The 18,835-nt window shown below is 53.7% G+C and overlaps 1 protein-coding gene across 5 annotated transcripts in view; it reads left to right on the top strand.

Moving 5' to 3' along the window:
- LOC114803086 (transcription factor HIVEP2-like) overlaps positions 1-18,835 on the top strand; it is a 61,952-nt gene that overhangs the window by 15,841 nt on the left and 27,276 nt on the right. The window contains exon 1 of one of the 5 annotated variants that reach the window (XM_029002387.1): positions 8,917-9,101. The exons of 3 other annotated variants lie outside the window; for them this stretch is intronic. The gene's annotated coding sequence lies outside the window, so the exon portion shown is untranslated. Of the gene's footprint in view, positions 1-8,916; positions 9,102-18,835 lie in introns of those variants that run through there. One more of the 5 variants, XM_029002389.1, reaches the window with a different exon arrangement.

The raw sequence follows: 18,835 nt of genomic DNA, 5'->3' as shown, positions 1-18,835 counted from the left end.
ATATAATTGGATGCATATTTAATGCAGAGTTCCACTGAGCGTCCCTTGCTGAAGGTAAGAAACCTCTGTCCGTCTGGCTGGAGAAAAGGTCACCGGCAGTTTAAAAATCTGTCCCGCCTTGTCGGGCCGCGGAGGCGGCCGCCCCGCTTGCCGTATCTCAAATCCCCGCTTGACCTTCAGTGGCTCGTAAATGTAAAGCGATGATGAATTATTCCCACGAGCCGAAGGAGCCTATGTAATTACAGCATATTAAATGAGTAATTATAAATTACAAAGGACGTTTAATATCCCGAGCAGGCTCGTAAAACCTGGGCTGAGGATGTAAGAAGTTGTGCGTGACATCACTGGGACCCGGGACCCGCCTGGACACGTACCTGATCCGATTTCTCGCCGTAGAAACTCAGCCGTCGGTGTTGCGCCGGGTGTATTTTGGTGCGTTGTCAAGGGGCGGCACACCACGCCCGCCGCAAGGTGGCGCGGAGCTCTAGGCCGGGCTCGGGTTACCCGGCGGCGAGCGGGCCAGCGCGGAGGTCGCGTTACTCGCAAGATGTCACTGTAGCCACGGGCACGCCGACGGCGTCTCGTTTATTCTGCCTGGCGAACAATTCGCATTCAGCAGTGTCCCCGTTCACCGAATGAATTACTATGGCACAGGTCATGTGACTGGTCTTTAATATTGTTCTCGCCTCTGTTATGATATAAGCCAGGGGGGCAGCATGATGGCACGGCGGTTAGCGACGCGGCACCCACGCCTCCGAGGTTGTGAGTTCGCACCTTGGCATGTTCTCCCCCTGTTCGCATGGGTTTCCTCCAGGTTCTCATTTTGCTTCCAGACTAGGTGGCTTGACGACTCTAAAACTAACCGTTGGTGCGAGGGCGTGACTGAAGGGTGTGTTTAGACTGTGTGTAAACATTTGGTTGAAAAAAATTGTGTAATCAGAACGTTGCTGGTTCGAATCTCGACCAGCCAAGGTGCCACTGAGGTGCCACTGAGCAAAGCACCGTCCCCACACACTGCTCCCCGGGCGCCTGTCATGGTGCCCACTGCTCACTCAGGGTGATGGTTAAATACAGAGGACAAATTTCACTGTGTGCACCGTGTGCTGTGCTGCTGTGTATCACGTGTGACAATCACTTGACTTTAAACTTTAACTGCATGATTTAAGCCAATATGGTTGTCACCCCTCTATATATTTTAATTCTATCCAGACCCTCCTCAGGCCGGGACAGAGCACCAGGAACCATCCAAGGGGGCAACGGGGATGCCAGGCGCGGTGGAACGTCCACGGGGCAGCCCGGGGTATTTTTAGCACGAGCGCGTTCAATTTATGGCAAAACAATCGTGGCGAAACGTCCAAGAAAATCCGCTTTCCGCCACATGGTCTCCAGCGGAGGCTACAAATAGATGCGAACTGTCTGCCGTTAGAAGGGGAAAAAAACCAACCAAGATTACGGCGTTCTGCTGCCCCATTACTGCCGTATTCAGCCGCCTCTGATCCGGACTCGCGCTTTGTCGGGCCAATTTACTTCGTTTTTGGGTCATAATGTTCCATTCGGCGTAATTGTTTGGAAGCGAGAAATATATATATATATATTTTGGGGGGGGGGGGGGGGGGGGGGGGGGGGGGGGGCGAAAATGACTCTGTTTTTCACTTTTTTTTTCGTTCTCTTTTCTCTACGACCCGCCGTGACCGGCCGGGCCTGGAGTCACCTGCGCAGCCACGTGTTTTCCAGTTGGGCAGCGTCGAGGAGGGTCTTCTGTTTGGGAAGCCCCCGGTGTTCGTTCCCAGCGTCGGCCAGCTGATCTGAGTCAGGGCCAGGGCTAAAAATGGCCGCGCTTGTCTGGGCGAGGGGGGTAAAACGACACCGCGGCCGCGGGGGAGCGTTGGCACTCCGCTGCCGCTACTTTACCTCGTCGCCTGGGACAACAGGTGCAACCTGAGACCCCGTGGAATGACAAGGCTGGGACGGGGGGGGGGGGCTTTTTTTCCTGCCGGAATCGGGAACAGCTGTGGGAGTGCCGCTGGAAACACGCGGGTTACGTAACGGCCGCCCGGGCCCTCGCCGTGCCACTCCGCTTGCGCCGTACGAGAGCCCGTTGTCGGATTCAAGCTGCTCTCGTGCCGCCTGGACTCCTCAGCCTCGGCCCGGTCCCGAACCCTGGGCGCGAGGCACCGCGGGTCCGAACCCTGGGCGCGAGGCACCGCGGGTCCGAACCCTGGGCGCGAGGCACCGCGGGTCCGAACCCTGGGCGCGAGGCACCGCGGGTCCGAACCCTGGGCGCGAGGCACCGCGGGTCCGACATGCCGAAGGTGAGGGAGGCCGGAGACAAGCCGACAAACCTCGATTGAGGCTGAATCTACAGGAGTCCCATTCATCAGATATCGCATCGCTCGCCTTTTTTTACCGAAACCAGACCGCACCGCGCCACGGGGAATTTGTGCTTTATTGTCATCTCTGTTGTCACATACATTAAAAGACACCGTAGAGATGGAATAACATCCTCCCGGACCTAGAAGGTGCCGCGCATGGTATAAACTGAACGAACAGTGCATTCCGACAGGTAGACGACGAGGATACGGAACCTCAGAGGTTTAAATCTCGATGCTCTGGCAGGTTTAGAACTGTAAATCTTGACCCGATTTCTTTCATCGTTTCTATAATTTATTCAGGGTCGGGTCGGGTCGGGTCGAGCTTAACCGTTAAATGAGTGGCCATCGAACACGAACTTCGGGTCTATAGTACCTATCCTTTCTGTACGACCCGCTGCGTGTAAATTTGTTACGGTAACAGGGTTTCCCGCGTTGTAAATTTGTTTTATCGAGTGTTAATTTGTTTAACGGGATGTTCGTTTGATTATCAATCCTTGGTTCTTTTTTAACCGTGGCGAGAGAGACGCCAAAATGGATGCCGAGGATGCCTCGCCTCTTAGACCAAATGCAGGGCCCTACGACTTTCCGTGATGCGGAAAACCGCGGCAGAATTGCGGAATTGTATACACGTCGTGTTTCCAGATGAGGCGGGACTTCTGCACACCAACGCAATGTAAACGCACCGAATCTGAACCACATGTCCCATCGGTTCCATACATGATGCGATTTAGAGCGGAACAATACCCAGTCTTCTAAGTCGGAAGAACAACTCTTTTGTAAGGACGTATGTGGCGACCACTTACAGTCAATAACTCGCATCAGAAACGGAGAAAAGAAGCAAACGTGATTTCAAATTCAAAACGTGGTTTTATCGTCATGGTTCCAGTTCATTATGCAAGTGTTTTCCAGGTCTCCGCAATGTTTATTTATTTGATGCGTTTTTTTTTGGAATTTAGTGAAAGAATTACTAGTGCTCTTAGTGCGTGTAATGCAAGGCGGGGTTAAAAAGGGCGGATTAAAGCTCGAGCGCAGGTACGCTAACATCCTGTACCAAATATGCAGAGTGAAGATGGCTGGAGCTGGTGTGACCATTAACCCACATACACATACTCGGATGTCAACGTTCCGATATATAACTCGCCAGTGCGTTGATATGACAGAGCTTCCTCCTGTGCAGGGGTGGCCGTTAGAACCAAATGGTGGAACCTAGTGGAACTTGGGCCGCTCTACAGGACTTCTTTGAGTTCAGCGTTTGGGTCATTTGGGTTTTGTTTCATAAGCCATAAACTGGAGGTTGTGCCTAGTGGGTACGGGGTCGGACTCTTATTAGGCCATTAACACAGACTTGCTCTGGAACTAGCTGATGCGATTGATCATAGAAGCGTCGTCACCTCCACCATGCTGTCCCTCTCCGCTGGGGGGATGATCCCCTGAAGGCCAACGAGACGCCACGCAACGGCCTCCGCTCCAGGGGCCGCCGTGGTGCGGATTTCAGTCCGATTTCACGTCCCGGAGGCGCGTGCCACCAGCTCCTCTTCCGCAACCGCTCCGCAAACGGCTTCAAAAGCGCTCCGTCGCCGCCAGACAGTCGATTGTTCAGCGTTAATCCAACACCTCCTTGATAGCGATGTCGAGAGGTTTACTTCATTCTGCCCGTGCCGTTCCCGAACATCAGTGGAAACGGAACACTTGCAGCGGTACTTCAGATTAAATATTGATGCAGCGAAGTTGTAATTGTCGCGATTAAAGTCCCCAATTAAGTCGAGGTTTGTTTTGTGCGCCATCCCCTGTGGCGGTAAGCCACACCGTCGCAGCCTTATCGTAAAAGTGTGCGGCGGAGGAACAAAGGGGCGAACCCAACACCAGAGGAAGTAGCCTTAAAAGCGGCGGGGCCTTCGGGACAAAGGCGGAAACCCGAGGCCCGGAGGCCATCTTACGACTCGGGTTGAACCCGCTCTCGTGGCCCAGATAACCTCCGTCCGTGGCGATCCCATGGCGTAGCCAATCGCTTGGCTTAGTTCCTCTCTCCGTAGTGGCAACGCAATGCGACGATAACCAGTGACGAGTCGAGCGGCACTCTCAACGTATTTTTACCGCAAGAGCCAATAACACGCGTTTGGCGCCGAACGCTTGCCGTCCCGGTGTTAATATCGCTTGCAGTCCATGACCTAACGGACCAAAAATGTTTACGAGCCTGGGTGGAGGAGCAGCAATACGCGCACCGCCATCCCGCAAGGCCCGACCGTTCGGAGCGGCGGGGTGACAGGTCCGCGCAGGGGGCGCGTCTTCGTCCCCGGGGAGAACCTGCTGGAGCACTTCGTCTCGTGAGAGAGTCACGTTTTTACGGAAAAGGCACATTTAACATGTCAATTACAGATCTTTCCTTATCAAATAATATTTAGACGCATTCTCAACAACAACGACATTTATTTCTTATATAGCCCATAATCACATACAGTATGTCTCAATGGGCTTTGACAGGCCCTACAGTTGACACCCCCACACTTGACTCTTCTGCACACAAGGAAAAACTCCACACAAACTCTAGGAGAGAGAAAAAAAAGAAAGGAAGAAACGTTAGGAAGGAGTGATAGAGAGGGACCCCCTTCCAGGGTAGAGTGAGCCTGCAAATGGTGTCAGTGCAGGGTTGGGGATGATATAATAATAAGTCCTACGGTTGTAGGGTTGGAGAAGTCCAGGATGTATTCAGTGTCATGGTCTAGATTACGTGTCCATAATGATGTTACTGGTCCATTTGAAGATCCCTATAGCTGTAGTTGTAACGGTGGTGGTGGCTGTGGTGACCCTCTGGTTTGTTTCATGTCCTTGTTAAGCAGTTGTCAGGAACCAGGATTTATTTGCTGGTCTGATCACTGGGGTCTGCCAGTAGTCTGGGTGCTTAATTCCGTGTCTCGGAGAAAAACAAACAGAAGCAGCGGCAGACGGTGGCATCGTACCACCGATACTGCAATACGTGATTATAGTGGCATATTGGTGCCACCACTGCCCCATGTCCCAATTATTCCTTAAAATAAGACAAAACGTAGATCATTATTATTAATTAAATTATTTGCAATACATCTAACTCTGCATTTTGGTAAAGTTCACTTGGGCCAATATCTGTCAATATATGTCTGTTTATCATAAAGCATGTCTTCCTGAGCTTCAGATGATTGACAGGGGAAGACTTTCTTTGCTTCTTGTGACTTGTCTCCTAAAAAGCCAGTCACACGCGTCACACGTTTTGCACGCAAAAATTAGCGCGAATCTGGCGTCTCGTGCGAAGGTGTCGTCCATGCGGAGAGACAATGCCGAACGTCCCCTGTGCACATCTGCGCATCGAGGGAGAGCCGCCCCTCCCTGTCCAGGTCAGCCGCACAATGGCGGGCGCGTTAAGTATTTATGCGCCATGACATTGCTTGGCCGAGAAAAATAAATTATTTTCGATTATGTCCCCCCCCCCCCTCCCCCGATATTATCTCACGTCGATCGGAAGTGCTTGTGCGGCGGCGGGCTGGTTCTGCGGTAAACGGATGAATAATTTACTGCGCTGGCGGGGACATAACACAAAAGAGCACCTGTACGAGGCGAGGGGACGCGGCCGGGCCCTCGGCGACGAGTTTATGGGGACTTTTACTTTACTTAACAGGAAGAATGTGTATTATGCTTTACACTAGCAAAGAGTAAATGTGATTTGTCAAATTGCAGGTCCTTTTGTCCCCAATCACTCCCTAATCACATGGCTTTTAGGTGAATAGATATGTTTATAACGGGAAAAATGCAATTCCGTAGAATTAAAATTACTAGTAAAAGAATTACTAGTGCGTGCAACTCTGAACGTGCCATGGTCCAATTGTACTAAACCCGGGAATAATGAGAATAACCGTTAACAGAACAATTAAAGTGAAAGTGAAGTGGTTGTCACTTGTGATACACAGCAGCACAGCACACAGTGCACACGTTGAAATTTGTCCTCTGTATTTAACCCATCACCCTGAGTGAGCAGTGGGCAGCCATGACAGGCGCCCGGGGAGCTGTGTGTGGGGACGGTGCTTTGCTCAGTGGCACCTCAGTGGTACCTCGGCCGATCGGGATTTGAACCGGCAACCTTCTGATTACGGGGCCGCTTCCTTAACCGCTAGGCCAACGCCGCGCCCTGCACCTATTACCACCGATGCAACGCCGACTGGATTAACGTGTTGGGCGGCATTAGGCCACACGCGTCCACACGGGGCGGGTGGATGGCCAGTGCATTGACCGGTGGGCGTGGCGCTTGTTTACAGTCAGGCTCGTTGAGGCGGAGCGAACGTGATCCCCCAGGATCAGGCCGGCGGGAGAGAGGGGCGCGCCCCAGGGGGGGGATTCGTCCCGGCAGCCGAGGCTGAGCCGCGTCCGCAGAGGTCAGGTATTTATAGCAGCGCAAATTGCATTCTGCGGAGAGGGCGCAGTAGCGCTCGCCTAATAATAGGAGTGTGTGTGTGCGAGTGTGTGCGAGTGTGTGTGTGTACGAGTGTGTGTCGTCCCGCGTCACGTTGTGGAATTAAAAAAAATAAATGAAATATTCATCACGGGACGGGTTGAGGGTTATTTTGGGGCCGTCATACGATCCGAGGCGGGTTGGAGATGCTCACGATCGCCCATCTGGATTGTCGGATTAAGAAACTCTGCATGTTTGATGTTGGTCGATGTCAGATGTGGAACCCTGGCAGAAGAAAGGAAACAGGACCGTATGCCCAGTGTTGCCAGCAAAAAAAACTGGGTGGTAGTAGCCTAGTGGGTAAGACACTCGCCTGTGAACCAGAAGACCCGGGTTCGAATCCCACTTACTACCATTGTGTCCCTGAGCAAGACACTTAACCCTAAGTTGCTCCGGGGGGACTGTCCCTGTAACTGCTGATTGTAAGTCGCTCTGGATAAGGGCGTCTGATAAATGCTGTAAATGTAAAATGTAAATGTAAATATCTCAACAGATGTTTGTTGGTCAAGAGTAGGTTCCGAAGAACCAGGTTCTTGGTTAAGATCAGGTTGGTGGAGTTGTTAACTACTAGTTTTTGCTCGTCTCCAGCAACCCTGATGGTGCTGATCTTTGTCTTGACGTATTGAGCGCATTCAGAATAAGAGAGCGGGGTGAGTGACAGTTGCCAATCATGCTTATAAAAATGATATTAAAGATCATCTCCTGGGTGTCGGAAATAATGGTGTCACAACGACAAAAAGGTGCTGGGTGGGTAGATGACGATGACACGGTGAAACGTGTCCTTTGTATTTAACCGTCACCCTTGGTGAGCAGTGGGCACCATGACAGGCGCCCTTGGTGGTTCGGGATTCGAACCGGCAACCTCCTGATTACGGGGCCGCGTTGCATTCTGTCTTCATTCTGTCTGTATATTTCTGTAAATCCTTAAGATCCAGGGATTATATGTGGGCGGTAGTAGCCTACGAACCAGAAGACCCAGGTTCAAACCCCACTTACTACCATCGTGTCCCTGAGCAGGACACTTAACCCTGAGTGTCTCCGGGGGGGGACTGTCCCTGTCACTACTGACTGTAAGTCGCTCTGGATAAGGGCGTCTGGTAAATGCCGTAAATGTGAATGTGACTTTGTCACCAGCAAAGTGTGCCCCGTTGCAGGGCGGGGACGTGGCTGCAGGTGACCCTCAAAAGCGACACGGCCGAAGCGCATCGGGGGCGTAACGGGGAACGAACGTCCCTACTGCAGTAACGAGGCCGTCCCCCGGCGGGGGGGACGAATCGCGTCGGTGTCTGAAGAGGCGGCCGAGGGGCGCGTCTCTAAAGTGCTTTTTGCCACATTGGCCCTGTGAGCTATTTATAGCCGCGCCGCTGCGGTGTGTGTGTGTGTGTGTGTGTGTGTGTGTTGTGTGTGTGTGTGTGTGTGTGTTTGTGTGTGTGTGTTTGTGTGTGTGTGTGTGTGTGTGTGTTTGTGTGTGTGTGTTTGTGTGTGTGTGTGTTTGTGTGTGTGTGTGTGTTTGTGTGTGTGTGTGTGTGTTTGTGTGTGTTTGTGTGTGTGTGTTTGTGTGTGTGTGTGTGTGTGTTTGTGTGTTTGTGTGTGTGTGTGTGTGTGTGTTTGTGTGTGTGTGTTTGTGTGTGTGTGTGTGTGTGTGTGTGTGTTTGTGTGTGTGTGTGTTTGTGTGTGTGTGTGTGTTTGTGTGTGTGTGTGTGTGTTTGTGTGTGTTTGTGTGTGTGTGTTTGTGTGTGTGTGTGTTTGTGTGTGTGTGTGTGTGTGTTTGTGTGTGTGTGTGTGTGTGTGTTTGTGTGTGTGTTTACCGCGAAGCTTGGCTGTCCCCGGACGGTCCCCCGCGTCCAGAAGGGCCAGATTCGCTCCTGTCTGGCCCCGGGGGACTTCCGCCTCCCCCTCCAGTCTCCCCCTATCTTCCCGTCCCTCCGCAACAGAAGACATCCGTTCGCAGGGACATTAGATGGTGGAGCGGGGACGAGCGGGGACCGGGGCCGCTGGAAGTGCCGCTGAACGCGGCCCGTTGCGCGGTCCCTGTGGGGGCCCCGCCGCTATTTTTGTTCCTGGATATGCGTCACGACTGGGTATTTTCTCTGGTGTCCAGCTCGCATCAGTAGGTCTCCTGCCAGCGAGGGGCTTCGGGGGTTGATGGGACATTTCGCTCGCCTTTCGCCGGCGACCCCGGAGGACATGGACCAGGGGACTCTCGGCCGAGAGGAATGCTGTGGCTGACCGGGGGCGGCTTGCGACGCCAGGTCGGTGGACGAGTCTCCTTCCTCGTTTGTCTCCGTCCCCCCCCGCGTGCTTGTTCGGACGGCGGTTTCCTTGTTTCGAGGGTGGCGCGGCGGGGACAGCGGCGTCTTCCGCGTCTCGCGCGGTCCCGTTCCCGTCGGCAGCGAGCGGCGGTGACATAATGTCCCCGTCCTCCCCTGCGGTCTCCTGGATCTTGTCACGCCTCTGCAGACCCTCATTCATCTTCTCCGCGTCCTGTCCTCCCTTGCCTGGTCACATGGGGACGTCAGTGTCCTCCTGAGAGGACACCCCCCCCCCCCCATTCCGGTACGCCCCCCTCCCCAGGGGGAGAGAGAGAGAGAGAGAGAGAGAGAGAGAGAGAGGGAAGAAAAAATGCGGTTTTGCCAGACAGGGCTCTTCCCGGTGTTTGTGTCCCGGAGATAAGACGGGGAACCCCTCGCCGTCACATTCGCCACGCTCCACGCTCCACGCCCCGACTCAAAGGTACACATTGTTTCTCGGAAGCTTATCTCTGCCGGTGTGTGTGTGTGTGTGTGTGTGTGTGTTCCACCCTCCCCTTCCCGAAGGCACGGCCCCGTCAATCAGGAGGGCAGGAAACCCGGCGGTGAGAGTACGGCGACCTTGACCCCTCCCTCCCCGCTGGAGATGGTCCCCCGCTTCCCCTCCGCAAGCGGGGACGTGCGACGCTCCTCTCTCCACCTGACAGCGGCGGGACGGTGACATGTTGTCACATATTGCCGCCTTGCCCAACTGGGCCGTCATGGCGGGGGGACACCGTTACAGGGGGGGGGGACTTTATCACGCCGCAGCGCCTGGGCGGACAGTGCAGGGGTTTTTTATATCTTCTTGTGCTGGACCTCATGAGGCCATTAACAGCAGCATCAGGAACATCTCCACTGTCCAACTTCAGGTGGTGGAGAGAGAAGCTTCCATCTTGTGGTTGCTGCACAACATTTTGTGTGTCGTTTCGTTCTTTTTATTTGCCCTTCAGTGTAAGTTGATGAACTTGTAACCTTCTTCTCGTCTGACTTCTGTATAGAAACTAGAACAGAGTGAATAAAAAGATTGTATTCATAGTTGGGGGTCCTAGTGAACCAGAACTGACCACTTCATCCATGGTGACATGGAAGCACGTTGTAAGTCGCTCTGGATACGGCCGTCTGGTAAACACCGTAAATGTAAAAGCCTGATGTAGAAGCCCCGTGAACGAGTGGGAACGTTTTGGGACGGAGAGGAGGGTGACGGGTGGAGGGTGACAATAGGGTGGTAGTAGCCTAGTGGTTAAGACGCTCGCCTGTGAACCAGAAGACCCGGGTTCAAATCCCACTTACTACCATCGTGTCCCTGAGCAAGACACTTAACCTTAAGTGTCTCCAGGGGGGGACTGTCCCTGTAACTACTGATTGTAAGTCGCTCTGGATAATGGCGTCTGATAAATGCTGTAAATGTAAATGTAAATGTGACGGAGCTGCTCGGGGGGCGGCCAGTAGCTTCTCCCGCCATCTGGGATCAGCCTGGACTGGGATTGCGATGCCAGGCAGAATTCCGGGGTAGGAACCCAGTGGTCTGGATGGACCAGTTGACCCTGCGGTTAACCCGCCCGAGTCGGAGGCCGAGCATCCTCGGAGCACCTCATACGGTGCAGCGGCGTGTTCTAGAAGACCAGTAAGACCGACATTTATCCAGAGCCACTTACAACGCGCTTCCATGTCACCATGGATGAAGTGGTCAGTTCTGGTTCACTAGGACCCCCAACTATGAATACAATCTTTTTATTCACTCTGTTCTAGTTTCTATACAGAAGTCAGACAAGAAGAAGGTTTCAAGTTCATCTAAATCTTCTCTAAAGAGGAAGGTCTTGACGTTATTTGATTAGCACGTGGCACCCCTGCCCGGCAGAGACTGGGGACGCTGGCGTGGCGTGAGAAACTGTCCACTCTCTAGGGGCGCAGGTGGCGGGGGGGCGAGGCCGCGGACGCACCTGAGCCCCGCGATCCCGGTCGACCTGGCGAACGGAACACTTGCCCTTTCATGAGGAGCCCACAGACCCGGGCATTGTTGGAACCCGCCCCGCCCCCGCCGAGGACCCGCGGCCGTGCCACTTCCTCTCGTAATCCTGCTGCCGCGTGAGCAGGAGGCGCTACCGACCGAAGCCTCTGCGTTGACGTGACCCGGTTCTGTCCCCGTGCACGTGGGTGGGAGGGGCTAATGCACGTATGTGGGAGGGGCTATTTAAATGACCTCTTTCAGCAGACATATGTAAACACAAGAAGGCTGTTCTACTGTCAGAATATCGATGAGTAGCCAGCACATTGATTCATTATTAGGGATTTGTTCGGGATATTCGGCTTCGCATCCTGTTTACCTTCCACTGAGAACGTGAAAAAGATTCGTAAAAGGCGAGGAACTTTTTTCTCCTTTTGCTGTTGCTTCCCAAACATTTCCACAACGCTGAAATAACATTTTGTAATTGCTTAAGAACACTTTTCCACACGGGACCGTTATCTGTAATGTTGTCGTCCATGTCCCGAATGCTGCCCTAACCCCCCTCCACACCTATAGGTGGCGCTGTGACTCCCTGCTGACTTGTGGGACTAGTACAGGTTTATGTTACCTCATCTCTCCCCCGTGGTGAGTTTAAATGCGTCGTTGTCCTCCGGCCTCGTCTCTTTGTCAGAAATGTGCGTAGCGTAGCGGGGACGCCGCGTAGCTGCTGCGGCGCGACCGCGTCATCCGCCAGTGTTGCATGTAGGGCGCGTTTGGAGTTTACGGCCGGGTCAAAATACGCCAGCGTTCTCACTAAAGCCGCTGTGCCGTCCACATGGAGAGACGAAACTCGCCCTGGGACCCGTTTAAGGAAATAACAATTTCGGGGTCCCCGTGAGATTTTCCCGCTTTTTCCAGAAAGATTTTGAAAGTGACCTTAGTTTGACCTTTGGGTGGTACTAACCTCGCCTGTGAACCAGAAGGCCCAGGTTCAAACCCCACTTACTACCATCGTGTCCCTGAGCAAGACACTTAACCCTGAGTGTCTCCAGGGGGGGGGACTGTCCCCGAAACTACTGACTGTAAGTCGCTCTGGATAAGGGACGCCTGGTAAATGCGGTAAATGTAAATGTGGTTAGACTGCGGCTGCATGTAGTGCGGAAGGGGACAGCTCCCGGCGCCCTAAACGACGGCATGGACCGTCCTCTCTCGCGGATGGACCATGGCGCTTGCCGGGAGGCTTTTGGGGGCGGCTGTTCCGCTGAAGAGCTTCGCGCGGCTCTTCTCATGCACGTCCGAGAGCTTTTGTCTCGGCCCCTCTTTCTCCAGCGGGCGCGGTGGCAGCTCGAGGCCGAAGGGGACAGGACAGGCTGTGTTCGGCGCTTCCTGACCGCCCCCTCTCTCTCTCTCCACCGCGGCTCCGAGGGCCTAAGCCCTCCACACCTTCTGTTCGGCCGAGGCCGCTGCCAGCTCGGCACAGGAGCGCGGCCCTGGCAGGCAGTTCTGCCGGTCGGGGGCGAAGCTGTCCCCGCCGCCTCCTCCGGCCCTGCAGGTAGAGGACATCTAACCGTAAGACGCAGGGACGCCGATATCCACCGGCCGTGAGTCTGGCCAGGGTGGTTTTTTTCCATTCGGTGGGGACTGTGCTCGGTCCGGCATCTCGGGTAGTGGCCCTTTGCCACGAGGGCCGGGGCCAGGGGGGGGGTTCTGCTCACAGATGGCCCCACTGACACCGGGCCGAGGCCGGGGTCAGCTGAGAGGACAGAGAGAGGGCGTGGCCGCGGCGTCGTGCGGAGGTGGGCCGAAAGCACCGAACGCCGCCAGGAAAGCGGCGGCGCTCGTTTCCGTGGCGTGCCACTCGGGTCCCAGGTGAGGCCACCTGTCCCCGCTGGCCCGAGTTTACCTTGTTCCTGTGTGACGTCTACTGTACCCGGCTGGCGCGCCGCCGCTCCATCTGCCGGGAACTGTGGAACCTTCCTGCGACTTTCCTCCACCGCGAAGCCACGAGGAGATCCTAAAAGATCCTTACCATCCTTTTCCCATTAAATCCCCAACGGACCCCAACCCCACAAATCACAGACCGGGCAGGGGGACCGTACGGTGAAATGCCGCGTTCCAGACGTACGTGTCATAAACCCAAAATCTGGCTTTTCACACATGGCGCTGCCATCCTCCCGGGGGGGGGCGGGGTCTGATTTGCATACGCGTGCCCAAGGAGGAGCACGCGAGACGGAGAGGACGCTTCACGTCTCCTGAGGAGGATCGGGGGGGGGAAGTTATTTTTAGTGGCGGGACGGCAGGAGCCGTCAGCTGACTCGGAGACGGGGCGCAGGTCGACAGACTGAAGCCCCTGAGGGGGGACACGGGGAGGAGTTGTGGTCGGAGCAGAATATGAAATGACCTTGCGCTCTCTGTTGGACCATCAGGTTCCGTGCACAGCGTGGAACCGTCCCAGTTTACATCTCGTCCCCTGTCTTTGTTCATTTTACACTTTACCTTTACGGCATTTACCAGACGCCCTTATCCAGAGCGACTTACAGTCAGTAGTTACAGGGACAGTCCCCCCCCCCGGAGACACTCAGGGTTAAGTGTCCTGCTCAGGGACACGATGGTAGTCGACCAGATTCTTCTCTTATGAAGGTTCTGTTATGTGGGACCGTGCATAATGCTGATTGGGTTGGTTTTTTTCGGGGGTCCTAGCTGAAATCTGTCCTCGCAGGCACGGTCCACAGATGAGTTGAGGGCTAATACAGACGGGCCTTTGTTTATAATGCGGTTGGAGCAAGTCAAGTACCACAGGGCCAGTTTTTGGGACCCGCGTGTGGGAATGGCGGCTCGGTGACATCTGCAATAATAAATATGAAGGTCGCGCTGCCCCCAAAAGGGAGACTAGGAAGTGGCGGGGCTGTGGACACCGGCGGACGTGTCCCGAATGAGGCTGCGCCATTCGGGCTAATGGACACGCGCGCTGCGCTGTCACATGCAGCGGCCTACCAGGACGCAACATTGACATGCTAATGGCACTTATCTGTCCCTTGCAGACACCAGGTCACGCAGCATATCTCAGCGCGGCTTGTGCCCTATGTTCTTACTAGTGAACATCCGCTTTAGTGGCAAAGCCCAGTGGTTTGAGTCATCGCATCGTTTCATTTCAAAATGATTTATTGATTTATTGAAATCGAGACCCCATTATGTGTTGGATAAAATAAGATGAAAAAGTCCATGACTCCACACGTGTTCATTCATAGTTCTGATGCCTTCAGTGAGAATCTACCAACGTAAATGGTCATGAAAATATAGAAAACACGTTGAATGAGAAGGTGTCCAGACTTTTGGCCTGTACTGTGTGTGTGTGTGTGTGTGTGTGTATATATATATATATTGGAAAATTGAAGTGACTGTTTACTCCGATGTAAGTGACTTTTGCTGGAGTGTAATATACCAGCGTACACTGTATGCACAGAAAAGTGAATTTACATTTACAGTTTACATTTACCTGGGCCCATCGGCGACGGTGTCACCTACTAGGCTGCTACCAGCCCTCTATTAAGATGTTCTTTGCATTTGTTTTCAGTATTTGTAACATTTTTCACCGTGGCGTCCGGCCCGTGGCGTACTTACAGGAAGGTATGCGGTTGGGATATTGCGGGGAGCGCAGATAGGTAGCGCGCGCCATGCTGCGGCGCGTGTGTTTTTATAGAGCCCGTCTGAGTTAGCGCTCGACTTCTACCTGCCAGACTTTCTGCCACCGTGCCATCTGTCCCCCTGTCGTCCCCCGTGTCCCCGCTTCTTTGCTCCTCGCGGGCCTTCTTCTACACGCTGGCTTTGGGAGAAGGGGAAGGAGGCAGAGACGTTTCAGAGGTCCTCCGGCAGATGTGGGGCGTTTGCTAATAAAAAACGGAGGAAGGCAGGAATGTGGAAGCCTCGTAACGCACCTCGGATTTTCCACTCCCGCTGCGTACGCGGCCCATTATCAACTTTATATGAAAAGTAGGAAATTCCTCTTAAAGGCCGCGGCGCTGTGGCTCGGGGACGTCCGCCCAAGGGGGCCGCACATTCCTCGCGCCCGGGCGGCCCGCGGTGGCCCCTCTGCGGCCACTTTAATGGCGATATTAAAAAAAAAGAGAGAGAGAGAGGCTGGAATGCGGCCGTTCCCGGACGCCCGGCTCTGCTGGGGTTCATTTACCGCCGTCCCAGCAACGTTATTAAAACGTATTTTCTGCTCGTTCTGTTGCATGATGACGTGCTGACATGGAGCAGACACATTTACAGCGTTTACCAGACGCCCTTATCCAGAGCGACTTACAGTCAGTAGTTACGGGGACAGTCCCCCCCTGGAGACACTCAGGGTTAAGTGTCCTGCTCAGGGACACGATGGTAGTAAGTGGGGTTCGAACCTGGGACTTCTGGTTCATAGGCGAGTGTCCGCCCGGACACGTGGTGATGATAGATTAGTGGCGGAAATTGCTGATTTCTCCCCTTTTTTTTTTACATGTATTCTCCTGTGCTTTAACCGCTAGAAAGTGTAATATTGTAATGTTGGTGCCATCGTTGAGATTCTTCCCTGAACAGTGGCCTTCATGTCATCGTCATCATCATCATCATCATACAGCCACAGAATATCTATTTTCACCTCGGTGGCAGGGGATAAAAATGCTTTATTTGTTAAGTTATTCCCCATGTCCACCTCCAGACTTGGCTTTCTCTCTCTCTCCCTCACACACACTTACACGCACACACACACACACACACGCACGCACGGGGCCTGCTGGCGCGGGCCGCTTTGTGATTGGATGCGGCGGCGGCTCCAGGATCCCGGTGGAGCGTGTGAAAGCCCTCCACCCAGCAAGACAGCAGCTGCTGCAGTTATGTAAGCGCCGTCAGTGCCCCCAACACACACACACACACACACACACACACACAGTCACATGACAGAGCTTACAGTTGCGGCGGTTGGCCAGGAAAACACCCGGCCATAAAAAAAAATAAAAAATGCCACTTTAAAATGATATTGAGGGGTGACATTTTTTTTTATTTTGACCGAAATCGAAATATCTTCCTGCGCGCAACGTCAGCTCGAAGCGTGGCCGTATGTTCTCCCTCCTCTCCTGCGAAATCTTCCCCGCATCTGCATGGCACAGCGCAGACGGGCAGCCCGCGCCTTGAGAAACGCTGCAGGAAGGTGGGACGTGCACGTTGTGGCCTGTGGTCCCACAATGCTCCGTCAGAGAGCCCCGCTCTCTGCACCTGTGGGGCCCGGTGGGGCCCGCTCTCTGCACCTGTGGGGCCCGCCGCCGCTCCTCGCCATTTCCCTGCGTCTGAATGTGATCTGCCGGCAGAACGAGGCCAACGTGTTGTTGCTCGGCGGAAAAAAGGAAGATCTGCAAAATAATACGCCGACAATTAAATCCGGCTGGACGAGATACAAATTGCTGCCGAAAGACGTCCTGAGCAGTAAACCGGTGGGAAAGTGAGCGGGGAGCGTGCGTATATAGACCCAAGGCCGCGCTAATAAGCACCGCGCTCATCCTGACGCCTCCGCGTAAGGGCGTAATGACAGGGCGCCGCTTGCACTAGCAGCCGCACGCGAACCGACCCCGGCGTGAGCCAGGCCAGGCGCACGCATGCGGGTCCACGCCGAGGCGGTTTCCCCCCCAAAGCTCCGCTCTCTGCGACCTGCAATGTCACTTTAAAATGTGGAGGGGAGGCCGAAGGGCAGAAAAGAAGTGTGTGGAAAAATTACGGTTGATCAGATCACCACAAACTCCGCCCCCCGCCATTCAATTCCATTATTGTGATAAGAACGGGTTATTAGTGCGTGTTCTTTAAGAACATTATATAACATTTCGACTGTATTACAGATGAATTGTAACAAGGCTGGGCATGTATTGGATTATTTTTGTCAACACAATATCAATATTGAAGTAGCGATGTCTTATTATGTATTTGTATGGTCTCAGATTGCAATGTTTCGTGTTGTACTGCTGTTTTTTTAGCCATGTTGACTATCGTCACTACCCAGCTTGCCCGTGTATGTCGGCGTGTAATTATTTCTGACACCCAGAAGACAAACCTCCGTTTCCCTCCGTCCTAATACCCCTTGTACACAAACGTGACCACGCCCACCACCAGCACCAAGGCCATTTAATTCAAGCCTTCTAATTGGTGAACTAACGCATCTGACATTAATACAGGTCTTATATGGCACCTCAGCAGCATTGTGCTCGTACAGTCCAGTGAATCCACACTGATTTACATTTACGGCGTTTACCAGACGCCCTTATCCAGAGCGACTTACAATCAGTAGTTACAGGGACAGTCCCCCCTGGAGACACTCGGGGTTAAGTGTCTTGCTCAGGGACACGATGGTAGTGAGTGGGGTTCGAACCTGGCTCTACTGGTTCGTAGGCGAGTGTGTTATTCGCCAGGCTACTACTACAACTACAATATCTTGTCGTACACGTATTGCACCAACACCCATCACCTCGCACCGACGGCTGTAGCGAGGCCCGCTGTTAGAATCCTTTTTGCTTGTGACGATCTGAGGCGATGTCAGCGTTGGAAGTGTCACCGCGTCGCCCAGACGACGGGTAGGCCGGGCTCCGTGCGCCCAGGGCTGACGCTTCGGGGCCACCTCGGCAACGCCGAGCCTCACTGTGCGCCTCCCACCGCGGCGCCGCTCATCAGACTTCAGTTATCGAGCTGAGATCGATTTTCCCCTCCGCACACGTCCCGCCACCGTGAGGAACAGAGCCGCGGGGACAGGAAACGCTAGCGTGGAGGAAGGGGAAAGGCAAAATCCGGCTTGCCTGAACGCCGGTAACGGGGGACGAGAGGAGAGGACGGCCTGATGGAAATCCGCCGCGTTTTTTTCCCCCTTTCCTCCGGGCACTTTTAGACAACACGCTCCTTTTCCGTGGGTAGTGTCGGAACCCGAGGAACGTTCCTGGAGCGGAACCTCGCCTTTCCACCTTGTCTAGTCACGGCCACGAGGGCCGGCGTGCTCCAGACCTGAACCCGGAGACCAAAAAAAACAAGAAAAAAGGAGGCTCTTACCGCCTTCCTCTGCGTGTTCGGCTGCGTGCGAATCTGCACCCCCCCGTAACCACTTCCTCCGGCGTCACCGAAAAATCACCACCTCCGTCGGAGTCCTTTGTTCGCCGTGCTCGTGGTTGGAGTTTCTGGTTCATTTGTCTTCTCATTACATTTACATTTACAGCGTTTACCAGACGCCCTTATCCAGAGCGACTTACAGTCAGTAGTGACAGGGACAGTCCCCCCCTGGAGACACTCAGGGTTAAGTGTCCTGCTCAGGGACACGATGGTAGTAAGTGGGATTCGAACCCGGGTCTTCTGGTCCATAGGCGAGTGTGTTACCCCGCTAGGTAACCACAGTCAGATACAGCTCCTTTTTAACACGAACATCTTCACTTTTTAACTTCTAATTTCTCCAGCGTTATCACTTATTAATGCATTTTTATGCCATCAGTAGACTCATTTCAACACGACAGGCTTGAGTTTGTATTAATATGATATTGATATGTCCAGTCAATACTAGAATAATTTAAACTGGAACATATGCACTGTTTCCCCTTTCTGAGGGAATGAAATAAAGAAGTAAATTAATAACTAGGACGGTGTCCGGCGCGAGCTGATCTCTCGCTTGCCTCCTTTAATCTTTATTTTGTATTTTTTTGTAGTGCCGAGGCCACTTGAGAAATCCCTCGAACGGAGACCGTCACCACCAAGG

Source organism: Denticeps clupeoides, chromosome 14 (genome assembly GCF_900700375.1).
Source record: "Denticeps clupeoides chromosome 14, fDenClu1.1, whole genome shotgun sequence".
Taxonomy (NCBI): Eukaryota; Metazoa; Chordata; class Actinopteri; order Clupeiformes; family Denticipitidae; genus Denticeps; species Denticeps clupeoides.
The sequence above is the reverse complement of the archived record's forward strand: the minus strand, read 5'-3'. Positions and strand labels throughout refer to the sequence as shown.